Source organism: Chelonia mydas, chromosome 24 (assembly GCF_015237465.2).
Source record: "Chelonia mydas isolate rCheMyd1 chromosome 24, rCheMyd1.pri.v2, whole genome shotgun sequence".
Lineage (NCBI taxonomy): Eukaryota > Metazoa > Chordata > Testudines > Cheloniidae > Chelonia > Chelonia mydas.
In genome coordinates this window covers 1,507,497-1,519,595 of record NC_051264.2, presented here as the reverse complement: position 1 = coordinate 1,519,595, position 12,099 = coordinate 1,507,497, and the positions used below count along the sequence as shown (strand labels likewise).

General features: G+C 44.0%; 1 protein-coding gene across 4 annotated transcripts in view; it reads right to left on the bottom strand.

Annotated features, from left to right (window-relative positions):
• GATAD2B (GATA zinc finger domain containing 2B) overlaps positions 1-12,094 on the bottom strand; it is an 83,827-nt gene extending 71,733 nt beyond the window's left edge. Inside the window, exon 1 of one of the 4 annotated variants that reach the window (XM_043535627.1) lies at positions 11,947-12,094. The gene's annotated coding sequence lies outside the window, so the exon portion shown is untranslated. The remainder of the gene's footprint in view (positions 1-11,946) is intronic. The other 3 variants (XM_037882639.2, XM_043535626.1, XM_037882638.2) reach the window with 3 other exon arrangements.
• Between the last annotated feature and the right edge of the window lie 5 nt (positions 12,095-12,099).

Below are 12,099 nucleotides of genomic sequence, written 5' to 3'. Positions count from 1 at the left end.
TAGTCAAACAGTAAATCTGCTGAAGAAAAAAAATGACAACCCACTGCAATGAAACAAGTTTTATAATTTATTAAAGTGAATTATCTTTTTTCTCAAACAGTATTAGGCAGTCGGGGAAGGAAAAAGAAGAAAACTGTTAAACCAAGAGCTAGTCAGCAGTAAAAATCTTGTCTCCTGAAGAATTTGAAGTTATCCATCTCACTTAATGTCCCCCACACTCCTTGAATGTATTAAATATCACCATTCAATACCACCAGCCTACTGCATTGTACAATCTCATGATGACTCCTCACACAGCAAATGCCCATTCAAAGATATTAATGAGAAAAACTTACGTTAAACAGCTTGTTTGTTTTTTGTTGTTTTGTTTTTTTGGGGGGGGGGGGAAGGGGGGGTTAGATTTTAGGCAAGAACTGTTTTTAACCATAGCAAGAACATGCCCCCTTGCCTAGCAGCAGTGCCAAGATAACTTGAATAGAGAACTCAACTCCAGTAGTTTCCTTGTGGGAAAAGACTGATAAAAGGTATTCTGGGGTGGACAAAGGAGAGAAGGGGATCACAAAGCAGCACAAATCAAGCAGATCATTTTACCAACACAAATTCAAGGAGTGCTTAGGTTTTTACTCCTTTTCTTTGGGGTCAGGGTGGATAAAAATCAATGATTTAAAAGAAAAAAATTTTAAATCAAATTTTTTTATTTAAATCGGATTTTTTTGATAAAATGCTTTGAGGAAAAAAACCTGTCTAAAGATAAAGATACATTATAGCTGAAAGATCTCATCATGGAATAGGGATTATCAATTCTAATTCTATAGTATGAAACAATATATTAATGTAATGTTTAAAACAAGTTTTGTAAATGAGTTCCAATAGTTCATGGATTAGGGACCCAATCTCATGGGGTTCCAGGGGCTTATGTATAGATTTAAGTTAATCCTTCTCTCTACCCAGTGGGACTCAGTGCTCAGTCTAGAAGATACCATCAGAGATGCTTCGTTTTGCAGTTCTCAAACTGTGGATTTGTGTCTCCAGAGGTAACATACTTGTTAACAGCAAAAATGTTTTTAAATAATATATAGAGGTGAGAAATAACAGACCTCAACCCTATTGTCCCTCTGCAAATGTGTACACAGAGTCAATCCCTTATCTCTCTCTACAAGTGCAAAGTTTCAAAAAGTTCAATGAATAGAAGACTGTTGGGGGCGGCATCGATCTGGACAAGGAGAAGAAGTCTGGAGATAAATGTGAGAAGGGAGGGACAGGCAGTAGAAACAAAAGTTAAACTGCTTGAGCAGCATGTTCCAGAAGTATTGAGGTCTGTGTAGCCTTCATTGATTTGAGATCTGCCGTACCATTCTCTCACTAGAAGGGAAAACCTATAATGGCAGCAGGCCGTAAAAGAGACCCAGTTTGGGAATAAAGAAAAGGAGTACTCGTGGCACCTTAGAGACTAACAAATAAATTTGTTAGTCTCTAAGGTGCCACAAGTACTCCTTTTCTTTTTGCGAATACAGACTAACACGGCTGCTACTCTGAAACCTGTCATTTGTTTGGGAATAAGAACCATTCAAGAAACATATGTTTGCTGATGATGTTTTAAAGAAAGTCACACCAGTGAACTGGTGGAAGTCACTTAAACACTTGGATTCAGAGTCTGTTAAAGTGATAATCTCACTTAACAGCAGTAGCTTCTTCTGCCGGTGTAGAAAGAATATTTTCTTCCTTTGGACTAATTCATTCCAAATTGAGAAATCATTTGGGACCTGAAAAAGCAGGAAAGCTTGTTTTTCTTTTCCAGATTATGAACAAACAGGAAAATGAAGGTGAAGAGGACTGAGTTAGAGTGCAGAAGTCAATATTTTAAGTTTCTCGTGTTGACCTAGCTGACGGTTGATTTAATTTTTGTTTTCCTAAAAAAAAAAGTTTTCTAAAAAACAATTTTAACAAAAAAAAACCCTAATTTTAAAAAAAGTGAATGTTTAACTAAATTAAAAAATTCATGCTTGTTTTGTTAAAATTTTATATGTTTGCTGTTGAAGAAAAAAAACCAGAATACATAACGTTGTTTTAGTTAAATAAAACAATTTAACTGTCTGTCTGGTGATGTTCTCCTCCTAATACAGCATGGCAAGAAAATCCTCCAAATATTAATGATTAACCTGTTGAATTGGAAATAGTTCACCTCCCAATGACTTCATAAATATCTCTTCAATTACCTTTGGTAAATGAATTAACCATTCATTTTCTGATATAGCTGTAAAACTAATCTGAAGAGTTTTCAAAATAAAAGTCACTTTAAAAATGTATAGTGTGTACCTTGTAAAAATGAAACCTACATCTCTCTCTGGAGTTGTGAAGAATATGTATTAAGGTTATAACAACCAAAGAGAATGCACTTTTATGTAGAAATCCACGATTAAACTGAGTCTTCCTGAGCAGGAGTGGGTGGGTGAGATTATGTGGCCTGTGTTGTGCAGGAGGTCAGACTAAATGATCATAATGGTCCCTTCTGACCTTAGGATCTAGTATCTATGAAAAATCAAATCCATCCTGTTTGGAGTCTTCGTCTAATTATCCACTTCTTAGGATTCGTCTGTTGGGAAAAGGGCAGATGCTCCTATCTGCTCCCACTCTAAAATAAAGAATTACAAGGAATTTCAAAGCTTCCGTGTCACCCCAGACTTGGGCCAACTGGGATTCAGACACATTTGGGTCTGTCTCCACAGGCTAGCATATCCATTTGAGAACAGACTTTACAGCTCAAACATTCTGCCACCTGCCAGTCCAAAGGAGTTGAGAGACTAAAGCTGAAATTAGAAGGTTTGCTTGTTGATTAATCCCATTCTCTCTCTTTGAAAGGTCACATATACCCTTCCCCTCTTCATGCTCTTCAGCACTCCAAAAGGTTAATAGTTGGATGGAGGAAGCCATCACCCGAGACAGGCAGCATGGAGAGAGGGCTTTTCTATTCCCTTCCTACTGTCAACTTGCAGTCTCTCCTCTTTGGAAATAAAGATATTGCGATAAATTTCAGTGACTTTTACATTTTTGTTGCTATGGGCTCACTTATGACACTGCAACAGTGAGATCATCTCATGAAACGTGAAGCCTCAGATCCCTGCATCCACATGGAGACCCAGTGAGTTCAACTGGACTCCACATGAGCGCAGGCCTACATGGATCAGAATGTGGTAGCAGGGCCTAAAATGTGTACTCTTTGGATTAAAGGAGAGGACATCATCCATTTTAAAGTTTAAAATAGTTTCAGATATTACACCTACCCCAAAGTCTTCAAGCCAACTGTGAGCTTCTCACAATTAATATAAACAAGCATCCCTCTCCTCTATTGTGGCTGGCTGTGCTTAAGACCCAGACAAGCAGCAGGAAACTGACCAACTGACTGCAACAGGGGAAACACTGAAGCCAACCATATACAAACTGAAAAAAAGAATTCCAGGCCTCTCCAATCTCTTTTAGATAGAGTAATTTTGGCTCCTCCTTTTGACAAGTGGAGAGAGACTTTTCAGACAGATGTAGAATTTTTAGACAGGCTCTGTCTCTTAAAAACCTCAGTCAGTTATTTCATAATATTATTGGCTTTTACTTCTGGCTTTGATACACCTCAATATCTGAATAAAAACAGCACAGATTAACTTTGACAAAATGCACTATTTCATGCTTTATCTATACATACTGAAAAATGTAGGGGCTTTAGTCTAATTATTAAATATTTAATATGATATGACAACAATGAGAACCCAGAGATGAGAAGGCGAATGAGGAATAATGGGTAGTTCTCATTTTCCTGAATGGCAGACAAGACTCTGGTTGGGCATGTTCTGCCAGAACGAATGAGGCCTTTCCATTCTCTCGATAAGGCCTAAGGAGACAGAGGTCTGGTGCCATGACATGATGGCCACAGGCATATCTCATTCACCTACAACATATAGGGTGCTGCGGATGAGACCTGATCTAGCACCCAGACGGAGCCATCTCCAAGGTCTAGGTCTCTGCAGCATGGCTCTGCCGAAGCACCCTCTACTTAAAGGCATTCACACCTGAATGGCTTTGCCATTCTGTGCTGATCTGTATTTTCCTCTATATTTTGGAATTACATCATTCCTGAGGTTTGTTATAGAATCTCAACATGGCCATTTGAGAGTTAACTGTGTTCACAAAATTCATTTAGTAATACAAATTCTAGCCTATATTAGTTACCGCAAGTCTGTTCCCTTGGTACCATAATGATGGGGCCCTTTAACTGCACAGAGTTCAGAAGTCTAAACCCAGAAGAAATAAGTTTGGGGACAGAGAATGGAACTGCCTCTCTCCTCAGGAGCAGAAAGGGGAGTGCATACCACACAAAACAGAGTATTGGTTTATCACCATTTAATACATTTTAAAAATTCCCCCAGTACCCTTCATATTACTTCTACGCAGGGTCTCCTTTCTATCACCATTGGACTACCCATTACTTTCTTACAGGATGCATGCATTACAGAGGTAGTTGCTTGAAACCCTGAACATTTGTTTCTAAAGATGTTCAGAACAGGACATGTCCACAATGGCTCTCAGCTGTTTTAACATAGCTACCGGCCCAGTTATTGACAAGTAGCTCTGACAATAAGCATGCTGCTCAGAGAAATCACACACCACCACCACCTTACGCCACCTATGTACAGTACGTTTACATATTGAACAGAATGACGTTTGCCTTTTTTAAAAAAAGTAATGAAAACTTTACATAGGAAAGGAACTGCCAGGACCATACCAACTGCTGTGATGAAAACCAACAAAAGCAAGGAAATGTATAGTTAAGGATGAAATCTACCACATCTCCTCCAATACCTCTGCACGCAATGGGGCATCTTCCACTCCTTCCTTAGCGCTCCCTGTGGGCTGAGTACTGGTGGAGATACAGCTCATTTCATCCCTAACTGAGAATTCCTTTGGTTTTCATTTTCTGTTGCAGCCCTGATGTTCTTTTAATGTATTTTTCCCCCCTTGTGACTCTTTCAGTCATCCTGCAAGATACTTCAACTTTGAGGAATGAGACAGGTCCCATGGACACTGTAAATGAGGACTACTGTATTGTTAGTATTGGACTGGGATTGCTTTCTCAAGTCATTTAATAAGGTTTATCCCCAAAACTGTGCCAACTCCCACAAATGAGGTAAGTAGAGAGGATCCAACATTTTACCCAAACTACTAAACCATTTAGCCACCACCTAACTGAAACATACCAGCCGACACTGTGAATTTTAATGAAAAATGAAAAATAAAGCAAAATGGATGGGGCTACCCAGACATTCTAGACCCGACCTTATGATTGATAGTCAATTGTCATATTGACTCTCAAGTTGCTAAAGGCCCCTAAGGTTCTTTAGATTCCTCTGCTGTTCTAAACAATGCTTCATTCTAATTTTAGACAGTAGCTTTGTAAACAATTCTTTTAGCACCCTTACATTTAAATGGGCTTGATGTCACGGAGTGTGGGGGAGTCCAGGCCCTGCACCCCTCTTCCTGGGATTCACTGAGACTCTCAGCCAGCCAGTAAAACAGAAGGTTTATTGGACAACAGGAACACAGTCCAAAACAGAGCTTGTGGGGACACCCAGGACCCCTCAGTGAAGTCCTTCTGGGGGAGCAGGGAGCTTAGACCCCAGCCCTGGGGTTCCCTGTGTTCCTCCACCCAGCCCCAACCTGAAACTAACTCCACCGAGCAGGTTCCCTGCTGCAGCCTCCGTCCACATTCCTGGGCAGAGGTGTTACCTCCCCCTCCCCCTCCTGGCTCAGGTAACAGGCTCTCAGGTCTCCCGTCCCCAGGGCACATTCCCAGGTCAACACTCCCCCCTCCCTGCTGCGTCACATCGTCACACTTGAATTTCCAAATGCTGATTTTTACTCTTATTCAGGAAGATTTCAGCCATATTCTGGATACTGCTTTGTGAGTAGCCAGTTTAATGCTCCCTTGTTTTAAGCTGACTAGATTTTAAGGTTCGCACTCTTGTAGCCCTATTGGTCCCACGAGATGAGCGAGACAAGGGGAGTGAGGTAGCAGTTTTTATTGGACCAACTTCTGCTGGCGGGGGAGACAAGCTTTCACGTCACAGTTCAAACCCTAAGGTCTGGAAGCAGCTGCCTTATATGAAACAGTCCCTGGAAGGCTGGAAGCAGTAGAAATGAGAGCCCTTCTGAAGACAGCAGGTATAAAGGAGAAATAAGTGGAAATGAAAGTAGGCTGTGAAGTCAGGGTACAGGATTGGCTGCCATCAAAAGAGATTATGACGGTGGTGACGCTGTAGAAGACAAACAGATGACAGGATGCCCAAGAAAATAATGCAAACTCAACCAAGGTCAGTCAGACCTAGAAGCCGACCACCAACTAGATGTCAGGAAACTGGACACGAGGGCATGACCTGGCTGGGCGTAGTGGAGGACAAACCATGGAGAGGACAGAATGGCACTGGTGTACTGATCCCCATGTCTATACAGATGCTTTGGGATGAGAAGCTGTAGATGGCACAGGACAAAGAGGGCCTTCAAAGGAGTTATTTACTACATGAGGAAGACACCAAGACTGCAGCAAAGGTTCTTACTGAACCTTCCAGCATCACAGCTACAACTGTAAGCGGCCCTCCCTCCTCCTCTCAATAACCTCACAGGCATCCACAACACACTAAAGATCCTGCCCTTACAACACACACAACTTTACTATTTACTAATGTAAGTAGTCTCATTGAAGTTAATAGACCTGCTTATGTGAGTAAAGTGGTACACAGGACTGCGGCCTAGACATACACAACATGACAATGTCAATACAACCTGTATCCCCTGCCTCATTAACAGAGGAAAGTACTGTATTTGTTAAAGCCAAATCCACGGTACTTACAATACAGCAGTGTTTGAAGCCCACATTTCCAAGGAGTGTTAAAACACACTTCGCAGCTCATGCATCCACCACACAAGTAACACCTTTGGGTATGTTCTATTAAGTTTGGAATGCTGGGGGGGAAATTAGCATTGCCCTGGGTTATTTTTAAATAACTAGAAAGCACCAGAACTATCATGAGGTACACAGCTCTGTTTTAGGTTTGCTAAACATTATATTCATTAATCTCCACAGCATAAAAAACCATACATTCCAATTCCACATCCCTAAAGATTTTCTATCTTCTGTGCAAGAGATGGAATGGAGGCTGAAAGATTTGCTGTCTCACTGGGCCACCAGCATCTCTCCGGAAATGAAGTTTTTGTTGCTCCTGGCCCAGATTCACTGAGAGTTGAAACCTTAACTCTCCTGCTTCCACTGTGTCAAAAGAAAGAAGGTGGGGCAGGAGTTCAATTACACCAGACACTCAGGGAGAGAAAGAAAAGAGAAGCCCAGGCCAGCAGCAGTAAAAACAACTTTCCTGTAGAGACATCACTGCTCCGGAAATAGTGTTGTCACTGTAAAAATATGGCAGTCCACCCCAATAGCACTGGAGCACACTGCACAAGTTTAGATGAATTGAGAACACTCCTATTGCATGCCGTCTGATACTTACATTATACTGATTTAGGAACTGAAATACTTCAGACTCTACACATTGTACAAGGGCTTTAAGATGCCATTTTCAAAATAATGATGTTCCTTAAGGTTTACAAAAAAAATTTTTTTTCCCCCACTACTCAGATAAGCATGGCAACTCCACCTCTTCAAGCAGGCACATATTATGCCAAGACTGGCTGCTCTTTCACAATATTTAGGCCTTTTTCCCCTCCTGGAAAACATGTGACTGTTGCCGACACCAGCACAGCTCCATGCATTTTCACTCCTGTTCCTTGCAGAACTCCTTTCAACAGGTTCAGGCAACACAGTGGTTAAAATGGTTCCAGGTGACCACTGCCATCTCCTAACTGCTTTGGCACTACCAACAGTGAGACAATCTCAGAACAGAGTCAGTATAGAAACAGCCATAGAGAGCTACCCCATTATTCCAGTGTTACAGAAACTGACTCTCTGACTGCCTCATCTAACACTTCTTAAACAATAAAAGGTTTGGTGTGTGGTGGCAAGGAACAAATTCATCAAGTTTTTTTTTTAAATTGCCAAATTATCCCCAACTATTATGCTGATGTTTAAAACTGATTAGGAGTAACAACTTACAGTTACACAGATAATAGCGAATGCAAGAAATATGGGAAAGAATACAACAACATTTTATTTTCTGAGAGCCATTGTTTGGTATATCACACTGAGCAGATGTAAACTAAGAACATTTGTAGAATGGCAATCATCATCCTGCATGTTTCAAAAGGCTACACCATGCAGACACAGTACGCAATATACATGCAAGAGAAATTATTCAAAATGCCAGCACTCTTACATTGGGCATCTCTGCACTAACCTGAGGTAAAGGACCAAACATACAAGAGTAGGATTGTTTCTTTTATTGTTTTGGATGTAACCAGGAATCTGTCCCTTTTACAGGGAGATTGCTGGAAGTGTTCTGAGAGTTATATTAAAAGGAGACAATAGAACACACGCGCTCCACGTGCACATACAGAAGTACCAGCAAGGTTTCGACACAAGAAAACGTACTGCAGTTATGTGCAAAAGTTTCTTATGCATCTTAGAGTGGGTTTATCCAATGCTATAAAACTGCAACTACATGTGGCATTATCTGATAGGTTGAATTTTTGTGAGCAAGAGGTGGATAGCTTTACACTTGGATTAGATTTATAGCCAGGGGGTGGTTTTTTTCCCCCTTCAACAGAAATATTTTGCTGTTGTGCCTCAATATGAACATGATGCAGAGCTTCAAGTTCAATACTTATTAGATAAGAGCAGCTTTCAATGGCACCTTGCAACTCCTAAAGTAGAACAGTACTTTTTGAACCAATGGTTTTTTTTATTAATATATGAAAGAGTCCATCGTCTGCCGGGCTGTTGGAAGCATGAACTTTTAAAACAAAAAAGACATTTTGACAGTGGTTACAATTTAAACATCTCTCTTCTTCCAGTGGCAGTGAGCCTCATGGCTTAGGAAAAAGAAAAGGAATACTTGCTCAAATAAATTGGTTAGTCTCTCAGGTGCCACAAGTACTCCTTTTCTTTTTGCGAATACAGACTAACACGGCCGTTACTCGGAAACCTGTCATGGCTTAGGCTGGCCCAAAGTTCATTTTCCTTCAGTCAGGATGCAACACAACAGGGTTCTTCCCACCAGCTGGGGAGCAGAGGGGCTACTTGCTAGACAAAGGTTTGCATTTCTCCTAAACTGGGCTTCTAAAAAGAAACATGTTCAAAGTCTTATCCTAGCTGTAAACACTGCCTCACCCAGTTAGCAAATGAGGAAAAACAAAAGGAACCGTAAATAATGCGAGGGTAAGGTTTATTTTAAAAAACATTAGTTTTTTAAACTGCAAAGCAGATTAAAGAAATCAAGAGACTGCATCCAGAAAATACACTTCCTTAACACTGTGCATTTTCTAAATAGCTCTTCTCAAGCACCATGTCTCCTCTCCAGAAGAGGACATTGGCATAGATACAAAAAGGCAGACAAGACACTTCTAACAGCACCTAAATTTAATTCGTTCTTTTAATCACATATCCTCCTGCTGCTCCTAACAGTGTTTAAGTGGAGACATGAAGAGCCACAGCTCTTTTGTTTGAGGAGCCTAACAAAAAAACAACAGTTGTTCCAAGTGAAATATCAGAATTCACAGATACCATTTAGACAGCTAAACAGGAAGTCAGACCATGCTAGGTAAAGGCAAACCACAGTACCACAAAGATGGATGCTCCCTGTCAGCTGCATGTCACATTCAGTTTCACACAACCATGTGATCAGGAAAGCAGAGAGGCAGAGGTTCCACCTGGTTTTGCAGGCCTTAGCTAGTCAGAAACCAGATCATCAGTCCAAAGAGACCTTCTGAGCACCTAGGGCCTTCATTTTTTGATACGTCTCAGCCAGCCAGGAGACCAAGGATGCAATCAACCCCAAACACGTGCCTACATCAAAGCTCATACACACAAGGGTTTCCTTTACACAGCTGTCCAGGTCAAGATCTCAGCTGTGCTAGGTGCAACGTGCTACAACCACGTTTACATATGTTTTCACTATGGTTTTGACCGGAGGGTGGATAGAGCCCAAACACCTTTGTTTCTATGGTACATGCAGCACCCTTTACCACCTGGCTAAAAGAAGCTCAAGTAGTTTATCAATCAACACCAAAACCTACAGGAAGATTCTCGAACTGAAATACTCTTGGTCACCAATGACAGAGGACACGGTCCATTTAAAACAAAACATGCTATTCACTTGAGCAGAACATAGAAGGCAGAACTGTCTTGGATAAATAGGGTTTCCAGGGGAGGGGAGCCTTCCCAAAGCACCTAGACTAATAAAGAGCTCCGTCAGTCCTTTACTCCATGCACAGTTAGAGGACAGAATAGACTCATTTGCCTGCAATCAGTCATGTATGATCCTTAAAAATCACTGTCCCCCTTAATGCTTGTTTGTTGCAGCCACCCTCCAGAACTGCTGCAAAATAAGAGTCAACCTCCCACATCATCTTCAACCAGGGCACAGTCCCCCACCCACCCCAACGCCCCACTCCACCCCCAGCCTGTCAGTATCCAAGCATGGCTCTAAAAATTCTCTTTTGGGGATATGCAAAGCAACTAGAATGCAAAACTGCAGAACACTAAGCCAGCATTTGTACGATGCCTCTTGCTCCCCCGTTTTCTTCTAAATTCCCCCTCCCCACAACACCACCAACTCCACTGCTCAAAGCCTCAAAACCAAGACTTGAAGTTTTAGACTAGGTGCACAGGAAGGACGACAGTGTGGTTTAAACTGCTTGCAAATAAAATGTCCTCTCCTAGGGAATCGGGTGAGGAGCTGTACCACCACCACACAAATTTCCAAAGCCCAGGATGAGAATTTCTTGGGAAGGGGGAGTCTTCCAGGGCTTTCTAAAATCTAGACTGAGAAGGCCTATGAAGCCAAGAGCTCAGTGCACCCTCTCTGTTGCGCAGCTTCCCCCACCTCAAACAGGAAACATGGGCATGGACATTACTGCTCAGACCACCCACAGGGGAGGCAGCAGTACCTGGGCAGAGGAGGAGAAAAGGCAATTACTGGGCTCTCTGTTCAATGCACCGCACGAAAGCATGTGTGTGGAGGTGTTCTTGGCACATTGCCTTCTCCCTTCCCACTTCCCATGTGGGGAACCAGCATGAGGAGCGCGAGGATGGTGAAAGCGTCAGGCAAGAGAACCTAGATTTCCAAGGAGGGGGTGGATTTCAAGAGACACTCCACGTACAGACACGGGAGAGTAGCGGAAAGCCCAAAGGAAACGCAATGGGAGGGAGAGAAAAATAAGGACTGTTCCCTGAGACCCCCTGAACGGGGCAGCAGGAGGCAAAGGAGAACGAGCACCCCCCCCCGCCATGTCAGCCTGCCCCGGTGAGCAATGACAACCAGCTTTCCTGGGAGAGGCGAAGCGACCGGCTCTCACCCCCGCACCCCACCGGGGAGGCGCCATGGCAACAGCACAGAAAGGGGGGACCGGCCCGGCCCGCCTCGCAATGAGCGCGCTGTGGGGGAGGGGATCCCGCTGCCCGCCCAGGGGTGCGGGGGGCGGAATGGAGTCGGCGGGGGGGGGGGGTGGTCCCGCTCCATTCCTCACCCAGCCCAGTCACTGCTCCCCGGGGGGGCCCAGCCGGGCCGGGCCGGGCCATTCCTCCCCGGGGGGGGGGGGGGCTGGGCGCCCCCCTCAGCATGAGGCGGCCCCGGCCCCAGCCCCCGCCCCCCTTTCCGAATCCAGCGTCTGCCCCTCCCCCCAGGCCCGGCCTAACCGCCCCCGGCCAGTCCCGCCGGGCCGGGCCGCCCGCTCCCCCGAGCCGGCGCCGGCCCCGGCCCCGGCCCCGGCCCCGGCCCCGCTCGCCCCGCTCACCTCGGCCGGCAGCGGCGGCCCCGCTCGCTCCCCTCAGGCCGGGCCGGGCGGGCGGAGCAGACGCTGCGCCGCAGACACCAGCGGCAGCCGGCACCACCACAAACAATGATGCTGATTGGGCCGCGGCCCCGCCGCACCGGCTCCGCCTCCCGA